The sequence below is a fragment of the Cryptomeria japonica genome, chromosome 11, assembly GCF_030272615.1.
Source record: "Cryptomeria japonica chromosome 11, Sugi_1.0, whole genome shotgun sequence".
NCBI lineage: Eukaryota > Viridiplantae > Streptophyta > Pinopsida > Cupressales > Cupressaceae > Cryptomeria > Cryptomeria japonica.
Window position 1 is genome coordinate 510,830,753 of NC_081415.1, and position 10,972 is coordinate 510,841,724.

At 35.4% G+C, this 10,972-nt stretch overlaps 1 pseudogene; it reads right to left on the reverse strand.

Moving 5' to 3' along the window:
• Nucleotides 1-6,604: 6,604 nt before the first annotated feature.
• Nucleotides 6,605-7,234, reverse strand: LOC131035842 (ubiquitin-conjugating enzyme E2 8-like; annotated as a pseudogene).
• Between the last annotated feature and the right edge of the window lie 3,738 nt (nucleotides 7,235-10,972).

The window sequence follows — 10,972 nt, forward strand, 5'->3', positions numbered from 1 at the left end:
CTGAACTTGGATAACTCTTATCCTTCTACGAACAGGGAAAACAAACCCTATTTTTCTACCGAACCAAATACAAATTCTCACCTCTTAAATTTGGATTAGGAGTTCCAAACTGACATTATGGCCATTGCAAGAAATTGGGCAGTGGAATTTTTTTGGCTTATGAAGTGGGCCTTTAATGAGATTAAGAACCTTAATTTAAAACAGGGGGATATAAATAGTAAGTTGAAAATTCTGGAAACTAGAGGTGAGGGCTTATATGGTAGACATGGTACTAAAGGTAGTGATCTTTGGATAGAGGAGGAAATTTTTTTGGTTGTTGATTGCCTTTCTAAAACTATTGAAGTGATGGAAAATCTCAAAAAAGGCTATGAGTGTAATATTGCAGCCTTCAAGAAGAGATTGAATAGAATTAAGGATACTCTCCAATCCATTATATCTCTCAGTCACAATGTTATCAAGACCACTATAGACTGCATGAATATAGAAGGGCTATCAGGGTAATTTTGTTGTGGATTTTGATTTGGAGAAGGAAAAAGGTAACGAGGAGTCTCTGGGTCCTAGCACGAGGACTCGTGCCATTTTGAAGAGGAAGCAAGAAACCCCTATAGGACATCTAGAATTTGAAGAAAGTGACTCAAAATATGAACCAACTAGAGGCAAATGTTGCTAAGACTTTGTAGAATTTCACCTAGCTCTTGTTTTCCTTCCTTGGTTTCTCTTGGATTTTTTGTTGGATTTTTGTTGGTGCTAGGTTGTCGATGTCTCTATTTTTTCTATGGGCGGTGTTTTTCTTAATTGTTAAGTGAATCATGTCTGATTATAGTTTTGACATTCTATAAAGGGTTTCGGGTTCCTTCAAAACTTGTTTTTTCTGTAAAAAAAAAGATGCTAAACAAAAGAAAAATCCCCTCACAAACCAAAAAAAATTGTTATATAAAGTGACATGTTACTCCTCTCCATCCAATAGTATGGAGACACGAGACATTTTCCACACCATATACCAACCTTCCTACATAATAATCAATGGATTTGACTACTAGTTGTGATGGCCCACATGCATCTTCTTCTTAAAGTACAATGTACAATTCCCCATTATACATATTTGGAAAGTTGTACGTTGACTTCATGCCTTGTACCATTCACCTAGGCTTTCACAAATGGGGGCTCTTGAAAAAGTCTCTCTCAAAACCCCCAAAAAGCTTCTACACCCTTCTCTTAGTATCCTACCCATAGGTACTTTGGTTGGAATCTAAAAATGAGACTTTGACACAAATTATCACTTTTTATACTTATTGAAAATTATTTAAATTCTCTATATGGTTTTTCACTCTTACACCTAATTTTGGATACTAGAAACACACCTAAACACCATTACATTGAACTAATGTTCCCAAAAAAAATAAAAATTAAATGCTTATACTTTGGTTTATACTTAAAAGGCCTTACTTCATATTGGATTGGCATTATTTTCTCACTAGAATACACAAACAAAATCACATTACTTAATAATGTGGTACAAGACAATTAGGATCAAGGCCCTTTCTCCCTCCATTAGATTTGGTATATACCTACATTCTTTTGCAAACATAAATATGTCTATTTATATGTTGCCAAAGAAAAATGAATCATTGTTTCATTCAATTATGTTCACATACCTTTAACATGCATTCAATCCAAAACCTATACATCACCAGCATGACATAAACCAACATCATCAAATAGTGTGACTAAATCTTGCTTTTGAATATTAAATAGAATTCACATCTTTAACTATTATGACTTTGTAAAATATATTTATATATTCAATCCCATTTTGATAACCTAACAAATTAAGTTTAGAACCCACTTCAACATCTAAATAATTTCTTTTGACATTTAAATTTGATTTACTAAAACAAATGCAGATAATATTAAATCTCTCATATAGAAAAAATAGATGGATAAAGTTTGACATCAACATATACATATAGTTATATCTGGAAAGAAAGGATTAGTGGATTTTTAAGGAATGACATTAACCCCTCCGAGGTGGTTTGGGCTAAGATAAAATACCAATTTGTTGAGAATGTGATGGCTAGTGGATCTCATTATTGAAATAGTAAGGAAGATTATGATGTTCTAAGGAGCTGGAAGATCCCATCCCACATGGACATTAATATCAATCAACTCAAAAGAAGGATGTGATGTTGGTCTTTTCCTCCCAATGATTGGATTAAGGCTAACTTTGATGGGCCTGCTAAAGGGAACTCTGGGCCAGCTAGCTATGGTGGAGTTATCCAGGATTTTGCTATCTTTTGCATAGGGGTGGTGGTCTTCCCCTTGGGGAACCAAAAAAGTCATTTGGTTAGCTATGAGCACCCTCCAAGCTATTAAATTAGTACATCATTTGGGAGTCAAATTCTTATGGTTGGAAGGGGATTCTAAAAATAGTATCAATTGCCTCCTTGGTAAGCATCAACCTTCCTGGACAATTAAAAATATAATTGACATGGCCAAGGAGATGCTTCAAGGATTTCACTAGTGTTACATCTCTCATGATTATAGAGAGGCCAACAAGAATGTTGATTGGGCTGCCAATGAGGCAGTACGAAGTGGGAAAATGAAGATTTGGTATGGCAAGGGGGAGCTCCCTCTTGTGACACGTGAAATTTTAAATAATGAAAGATATCATGGTAAATAAGGTAGGATTTGATATCATTTCTCAATATGTTAGGGGTGGTCGTGGCATCATGAAACAATATCCTAGGCAATCGAGAGGGAGGTATGTTATTAATTATCATATCATCTTGCATGCTTTGTGGGTGTTTTTTTCCTTTTGTAGTTGAATCTTAAGAAATATCCATTTTCTTCTAGAGGCTTCTTTCCTGCTAAAAACAAAGTTTGCAGGGAAGAGTGGTATTTACTAGAAATTACAGTCGACTGATATTGATAAGAAGATGGGGGAAATCGCAAGCACATGGAGGAGACTAAAATTGATAAATGGTAGGACCATCCCCAGGTTTGGGTTGTGCTGCAAGGAGCAAAATTGACAGATTACATGGAGAGAATGCAAGAAAGAAGGTCGAAAATCAATAGGATTTTCAAAAAGGGGTGGAATAAGAGCACCTTGACCATTGGCAGTAGAAAGGTTAAGGTGAATGAGACCATGATCGCTGAGACTACAGGTCTGTCGATGGATGGAATCAAATTCTATAGAGACTGGAAGCTGTCGGATGCTGCTATGAAGAAGTTCACTAAGGACGAGGAGGAGAAAGCAAAACTGGTGAAGGGAAGCAACACTTACACATCCCCTAAGGTAATCAAGATGATATGGTGATGGATTTTGTTTACTATTATGGAATTCATAACTTTATATGGTAGATATACCAGAGTTTATAGCTACCATTTTGTTATTCTCAACCATTTCTCGTACAAGGAGAAAATTTCTCTCCCCTACTACTTGTTATGTGCCCTAAATGTTAGGATTATGGATGCTATCTCTAATCCAAAAACTAATCCAGCTCTACATGAGGGTCTTATGGTGGTTCTTTATAACCATATCAAGAATACCACTATTCAATTGAATATTGTTGAGGTTTCTGAGTTAGACAAAGAGTTGGATGATTTAGATGATGATGATGGTGAGGCATATGACACAGAGGCAGATGTTGAGGTGGACCCCCATAACAATAGGTTGAGCAAGCATAAAAGGAAAACTGGGCAAGAGGATCAAGGTAAAGGGTCGTTTAGAAGGAAGCAAAAGGGGGAAGATGATGATAGTTGGTATGAGGAAGAAGATGAGACTGAAGATGATATGGAGACAGACAGTGAGGAGGTTCAAATTATTTCTAGCTAGAAGAAAAAGGGGAAGATGCTGAGAGGTGAGGATTTAGGAGCTAAGTATCGTTCACCCCTTCCTACTAACTCCAAGGACCACAGTAAGGGCTTGGTTGGGGAGGACATCTCCATGAAGGAAGCTAAGATTGTTGAGTGGAAGGAGGTGGTTCTAAAGGTGAACTTGGATCCCACGGGAGACAAGGCCCAAGATGACTCCCCTCTAGATATTGACCTTTCTTTCAAAAATGACACAGACTGCTTCAATAAGGTCTTCCTTTGGGTTCAGAAGATAATGAAAAGCATAAAATCCAAACAGGTCTAGGAGGCTAGTAAAATTTAAGATTTAAAAGCTATTGGCACTGGTGAATTCAGTTTCCTCACTGACTACTTAAGTGAGCTTACCATAGCTATCAACAATGCAGAGGATATCATAAATACCCAATGCAATAGCTTTCAAATCTTGGAATACAGAGTTTGGGCTACTGAAAAGAGGATGGAAGGGGTTGAGAAGACTCTCAAAAAGATTGAACAGTAGAGTCACAAATTTTTAAAGGTTGCCTCAGACAGCATTAAGGTCCTTATCACCAAGCTTGAAACAACTATACATATATCATACATTTAAAAGCATTTTGAAAACCATTAAGATAAATCTAACAACCATAACAAATCTATGACATAATATCATGTCAAATCTACAACTGAATCATATAATTCAGAAGGAACATAAGAAACATCTTATTCTTCATTTTTAAAATCTTTATATAGGAAGATTTTCATAATCATGTTTAAATTATACAATAGAAAATTCATGTCTTTTTTATTTATTGAAGGACAAAAACCCTTCATATTCTTCAACAATTCAACAAAAATGATAAAATGAAAAGGCCAAGACTTTCCATTACTAATTTTCAGATTAAGTTCACCACTAAGCGAAAAAATCAGGCTAGCGTTAAGCATGGCTAATCAAAACAAGATGGTCCAAAAATCTCCTCCAAACATTATCATAATACAATCACACTACATTGATAACAAGTTGAACCAAATTGAACCAGCAACTGCTAATGTTTTCCCTATATAGGAAAAACCCAATTCAAGAACAAAACCACAATAAAAAAAAATTATGCATCCCTCATAGTTTGTTGGTAGTATATATTCAAATATAAAAATTGCTTTGTATCATATGCAATGATAAAGCTACCATTCTGTTGGGGCTTCAAATTTCCAAATAATTTCAAGTACCCTACTATTAAAAATGGTGGTCACTTCATGGAAATGACACATAATGGATGATTAATGATTTGAACAACTAGATTGAAGGAGGATATGAATAAATTAATTCCAATGGGCCCCATGAAATAGTAGTGTTTTTTATCTGTAGAAAAGATGATATGAACAGAGAATTTAAATGAATCAAATATTAAAATACAAGAAATACCCATTTCATAAAATCAAGTGTCCAAGCTCCACTAAAAATATTAGATCTGTACAATGTGTTTTTGGTTGTAGACCATATAGAAGATCGTAAGAAGGCTGAAAAGCCTTTTATTTCAACCTACATGAAATAAAATGTTGACTTGGAATGGAAATGTATGCAAATATCAAATATGATGAAGACCCATTTTATAAGTGAATGTTTCCTACCACCAAAAAAAAATCAGATTCGTATCTAGAGTTTAAGGCTGCCGACCCAACAAAAACCCGAAAGATAGCTTAAAGAAAGGTTATTGACTAACTAGTTTGCATATTAATTTCAAAGGGTTTTGTTAATTTTAATGTAAAATGGTGACTTTTCACCCCAAAAGGGGTATGGTGCCCATTCAACCACATATATAAGTGGTTAAAAACTGTAAATATGAGGGGGCAGTGAGATAAAAATATAGGAGAGAGTCTTAATAATACTGTACTATTTTAAACCTTTTAATACAATCAGTTGTTTTCCTTCGCATATGTGTTGTGAGTGATTTCATTTTCTATAAGCAGTTGTTTGTGATATTATCTAAAAGAGATAAGGTTATTCGTATTCTTATAGTGAAATTTATGTTTTTATGTTATAAACTTGGATTAATAGGATCTAGTTGCGAATTGTAATTGTTCCTTGTAGTTCTTCCTTGGATGGTCCTTTAAGGTTAAGGTTAAATTCATTCAAGCGGTTTATAATATAAACATTTAGCAGATCTCTTAAGAAACAATAACTGACAAATTTACCAAAGGGGGTAGGTTTAAAAACTATCTTACAAATCATACATTAAGTCCTAGAGAAATATAAGACTTTGTAGCCCAAATAACAGGAAAGACACTGGTCATTCACAAATCACAACATTTACCATATTAATTACTTTTACATTAAAGCAATAGGACTAGTTGAGTAGGACACATAAAACCAATTAGCAATAGTATACATACTTCTAAATTTCAATTACAAAGATCAAATAGCTTCCACAGTTCAACAATCTTGAACTCATCTAAAAGCCACTCATCCTAGGAACCTATGCCATTCTGAGATAGGAGGAAGTTAGATTAAGATAAACAATCTGCTATAAAATGCATTAGTCATTGAAAGCCACTAGTGAATAGGTATACCTGCCTAGGTCTTGTAGAGCCTGAAGTGAGGGAGTTAGTAACCACATAGGTTCACTCTATAAGTTGGCGAAGTCAATTGGAGGGTTTGATCATAGGAGTTGGCATTTCCTTAGAACCTATCCAATCCGTTGATTTGAGATTCAACACATTCAACACCATATTTTGTATCTATAGAAATCTCTGTCATACAATCTCTTACATATTTTACTCAAAAATTGGCTGCATATTTGTGTGTCCAAGCTCGGGTAGTATCCTCATAGCGACCTCCGTCACTCTTGTAAAGATGAGCAAGCAAGAACCACACAAATAACAACTACTTTGAAACAGTCACTGAAGGACTCCACTGCAGCTCCTTCAATATATCCAAACACACACTCCCATTCGCATTTATATTTTGATGATAAACCTGACCCAAAAAAGCAATAACAACATAAATTATAATGATCTCACATGGGATTTGAAGGGCTTATGACAAATAAAAACTACAAAACCCACATAAATTACAATGATCTCAGACAGAAATTGAAGAGCTTATGACAAAGAAAAACTGCAGATCATAAAAAATAAACAGATAAACCATAGATTAGGATGATGAGTTCTTGGGTTTAAGATTGTATATTTACCTTAGTCTAGAAGATGAGCTTAGGAGGCTTCAAGGGGTAGTCCTCAGGGAAATCAATAAGAAGTGAAAAGGAGACCCCTGAGTAAGGAGTTTTAGCAGGACCTATTGGGGTGGCCTCCAATGGAAAATGTCTTCTGCAACTGGTCTGGCACTGAATGGACATGATAGATCCTTCTGAGACTTTTGCAACTCCATTACTTCTTTCCATATACGCCTGATTGCCCTGCTCGCTATGTTCTCTTACTCTAACTAGTAATCCAGACTCTACCTGAGATTTCTTTGGAATCAATATTACTCGCAGTTTTCTAAAGTTTCAAGACATGAATATTCTTTACGGCTCATGCAACTTGTATTTTAGTGTTTTTTCAGTTCCCCATTGTTTCGCAACATATAGAAGAATATAAATAGAATATAACTAGCACTTATCTGTTGGTTTCTCCCTTAATGTTTTTTGCTTTCATTCCATGCAAGTCTCTGCTCTTTATTTAGAACTGTTTGTTAACAAAGTCTCTTATTTTTTTAGTTTACATCGGTAGTCAAACTTTGATTTAGTTCTCTTCTTGGGTGATTTGATTAATGAAAAATAATACAGTTTTATTTTCATCTCTACTGTATGCACATAGCGCAGTCTTTATTTAGAATCCTGATTTAATGAGATCTAATATTCATTCAATTTAGTGTCATAGATTACAAGATACATTGACAGCTTTCCTAGTGCTGAATCTAGTCTGGGCGATGAAAAATTTAAAATTTCTGTGGTCTCATTCGACGCCTTCACTAAACAGAGTTTTTGCTTGCTTAACATTATCAAACCTGTCTGCCTGTGACATTTCCACCTCTGTAGTTTCTATCTCAAAACAACCCTCGAAGCTAAGCCGAGGCATTTATATATATTTGAAGGGAAAATTAATTTTGTTATACAATACTACACATCTACAAATTAGCACGTAGCATTAGACTTTCATTTATTTTCCATACACGTTCACTCCAACTATAACCCTCACAATGGTTGCATATCTTTTACAATCATTATCTTTATACAAAAGTTAAATCAATAGGATTTGAATTTGAGAGAAAAGTCAATTATAAGATAACGTTTTCTACCATATTTATATGGATCATCAAGAAATTTATGGTTCTTGTCATCTCTAAACTACATTAGGAATCCAGACAAACAATTACATATGCATGGCAAACAATAGAGACAACTTTCATCCCATTAAAATTAACTTGGTTAAGGTCTCACACATTGTATATTACATAAGCAAACCTAGATATCTAAAAGGAAAACAACATAAGAAATGAAAGATTTATCTAAGGGATAAACATTGCTTGTTCAATACAAAAAAATCAAATCCAAATTACATCCAAATAACAAGGTCATCACAATCTTAACATGACATAAAATGTAGTGAAAAATTAAAATAAAATAAAATATGAGATCTCATCTCTAAAGGTTAGACAAGAATAAAGTTGGGTCACACTACCTTTTCACTTGAATAATTTGTCATTCTTCATCCTCCAACTTCTAGCACATTTTCTATGAGGAATTAAAAATTCTTCACAAAACATCGTAAATTAATTACTATTTCTCTTAGTCTTCTCATGTAAAAAAGTTGAAGAATATAAAAAATCTTCATAATATCAAGAGAGATTGTCATATAGAGTGACATATTACTCCTCTCTATCCAATAGTATGGAAACATGACACACTCCCACACCATATACCAACCTTCCTACATAACAACCAATGGTTATGACTATTTGTGAGAGCCCACATGGGTCTTCTTCCAAGAGTACAAGGTATAGTTCTTCATTATCCATATTTTGAAAGTCATAGGTTGACTTTGTTCCTTGAACCAATTACCTAGGTCTTCCCAAATGGGGGCTTTTAAAAAGGTATCTCTCCAAACCCCCAAAAAACTTCGTCCACCCTTATCCTGATACCCTACCCATAGGTATTTTGGTTGAAATCTAAAGATGAGATCTTCACAAAAAATTTCATGTTCAAAATATCTACATGGCCTTGCACTCTTATGCCTAATTATGGACCCTAGAAACACAACTAAACACCATTACATTGAACTAAATTTATAAAATAAAAATTTTGGCACTTATACTTTGGTTCATAGAAACTTATACTTTGCTTCATACTTAAAAGCCCTTAATTCATATTGGATTGTTATATTTTTCTCACTAGAATACATTAACAAAATCACATTACATCATAATGTGGAGCAATGTAATTAAGATGCAAATGAATTTCCCTTCTCCCATTGGCTTTTGTATATTCACACATGTTTCTACAAACATGAACACATATATTATATTTGTAACCAAAACAACAACAATTATTATCATATCAAATTTAGCTCACATACCTTAAATATGCAATTGAACCCTAAACTCATACATCACTAGCATGAGCATAAACCAACCTCATCAAATAGTGAAACTAAATCTTGTTATTGAATTATTAAATTCACATCTCTAACTATTGAAATTTTATTAAAATATAGTTTCTATATTAAGTCAATTTTAAATAATCTAACAAATTAAGTTTAGAAGTCAGTTCAACATCTAAATCTTTATTGGGAAGTAACCGATGGAGCGGCATGCGCAAGGAATAACAAGGGCTAGGCTTTCAGGCAGCATTGCCGGTGAGGAAGGTGAAGAGGACTCGGATGGAGATGGCCACAGGTCTGAGTGTTTTCCGCCCTTCTTTATTCTTCCTAGTGGCTCAGTTGGTTGGCATTGCGAATGGCGGGGGTATCAGCTAGTTTGGTTTGCGGTGGACGTTCTTGATCCTTTGTGGCCTCCACAATGTGTGGTTTCTTTATACTCTCATGATGGCTGGGGTTTGTGGATCTAGTTTTTCTTTCCTCATTGGTCGGGGTAGGGTTTTCTTCTTGGAAATTGCTGCAGCAAAGGAGTTTGAAGCTGAGGTTGGGGATGAGATCTTGTTTCTCGGGAATGGATGCAGTAGGGGTGTTTGGGATCCAGGTGGAGTTGTCTTTGTAGACAAAGGTTTCTCTTCCCCTTTGGTTGTTGCTTTAGCGGATCTCCCTTCTTTTTGGGTCTGGGTTGTGAGGTTGCAGGGTGCCTTTTGTCCTGTTTCTGGTTCCTCCCTGGTTGCCTCTTTGTTTTTCGTCTTGTCACTTTTATCTCAGTTTAATGGGTTATTTCCAGTGCTTTCTATTGAGGTGTTCCAATCCTTTTTTGAGGATGAGATGGTGGGTATTGAAGATAACTTCTCTCATATTGAGGTGGAGACGAAGATTGTGTATTTTGTTCGCAGGAGTTGGTGGGAGGTTGTTATTGCTCATTATTGTGGATGGCCTAGTTCTAAGGTTGTTTGTATGGTTTTATTCTCTCCCTCTATCCCTGTTGAGGCAGTGATATTGGGGGCCTTTTGTTCTCAGATCTGAGCGCTATCTCTCTTGTTTTGGATGCCCTGTTTCTTGAGGTTGATGGTGTGTTTTTTGTTCTCCTCTTGCTATCGAGTTTCTTTCTCTTTTCTTTTATAGAGGTGGAGATATTGGTGGTGCTTGTCAGCTAGTAATTTGTCTCATTCAAGCCTTTTCTTATGCTTAAGGTTTTGGGAGCCTTTTCAAAACCCATTTGTCCAGATAAGTGTTATGGGGCTATTCTTTGGTTACTGGACTGTGTTTTACAGCCCGAAGCTGTGATCCTTTTGCTAATGGTCTTCGTCTTATCTTCTTCTTTTGTGGTGGTTCTCTGTCTTTTGGAGGTGGAGAGGATTTTTGCTGGTAGATGGACGTTGATCAAAGGTGGTGTCGTTGTTGCATTATTTATGTTGTCTTCTATGGATATGAAGTCGAATGATGTGTCTATTTTCAAGAGCCACTGGTGGTATTTGGCAGATCTGCTGTCAGGTTGTGGGAGCCTTGGAAAACCTTTGTTCAAGGTTGAGGGAGCTTAGAATAACCCTAC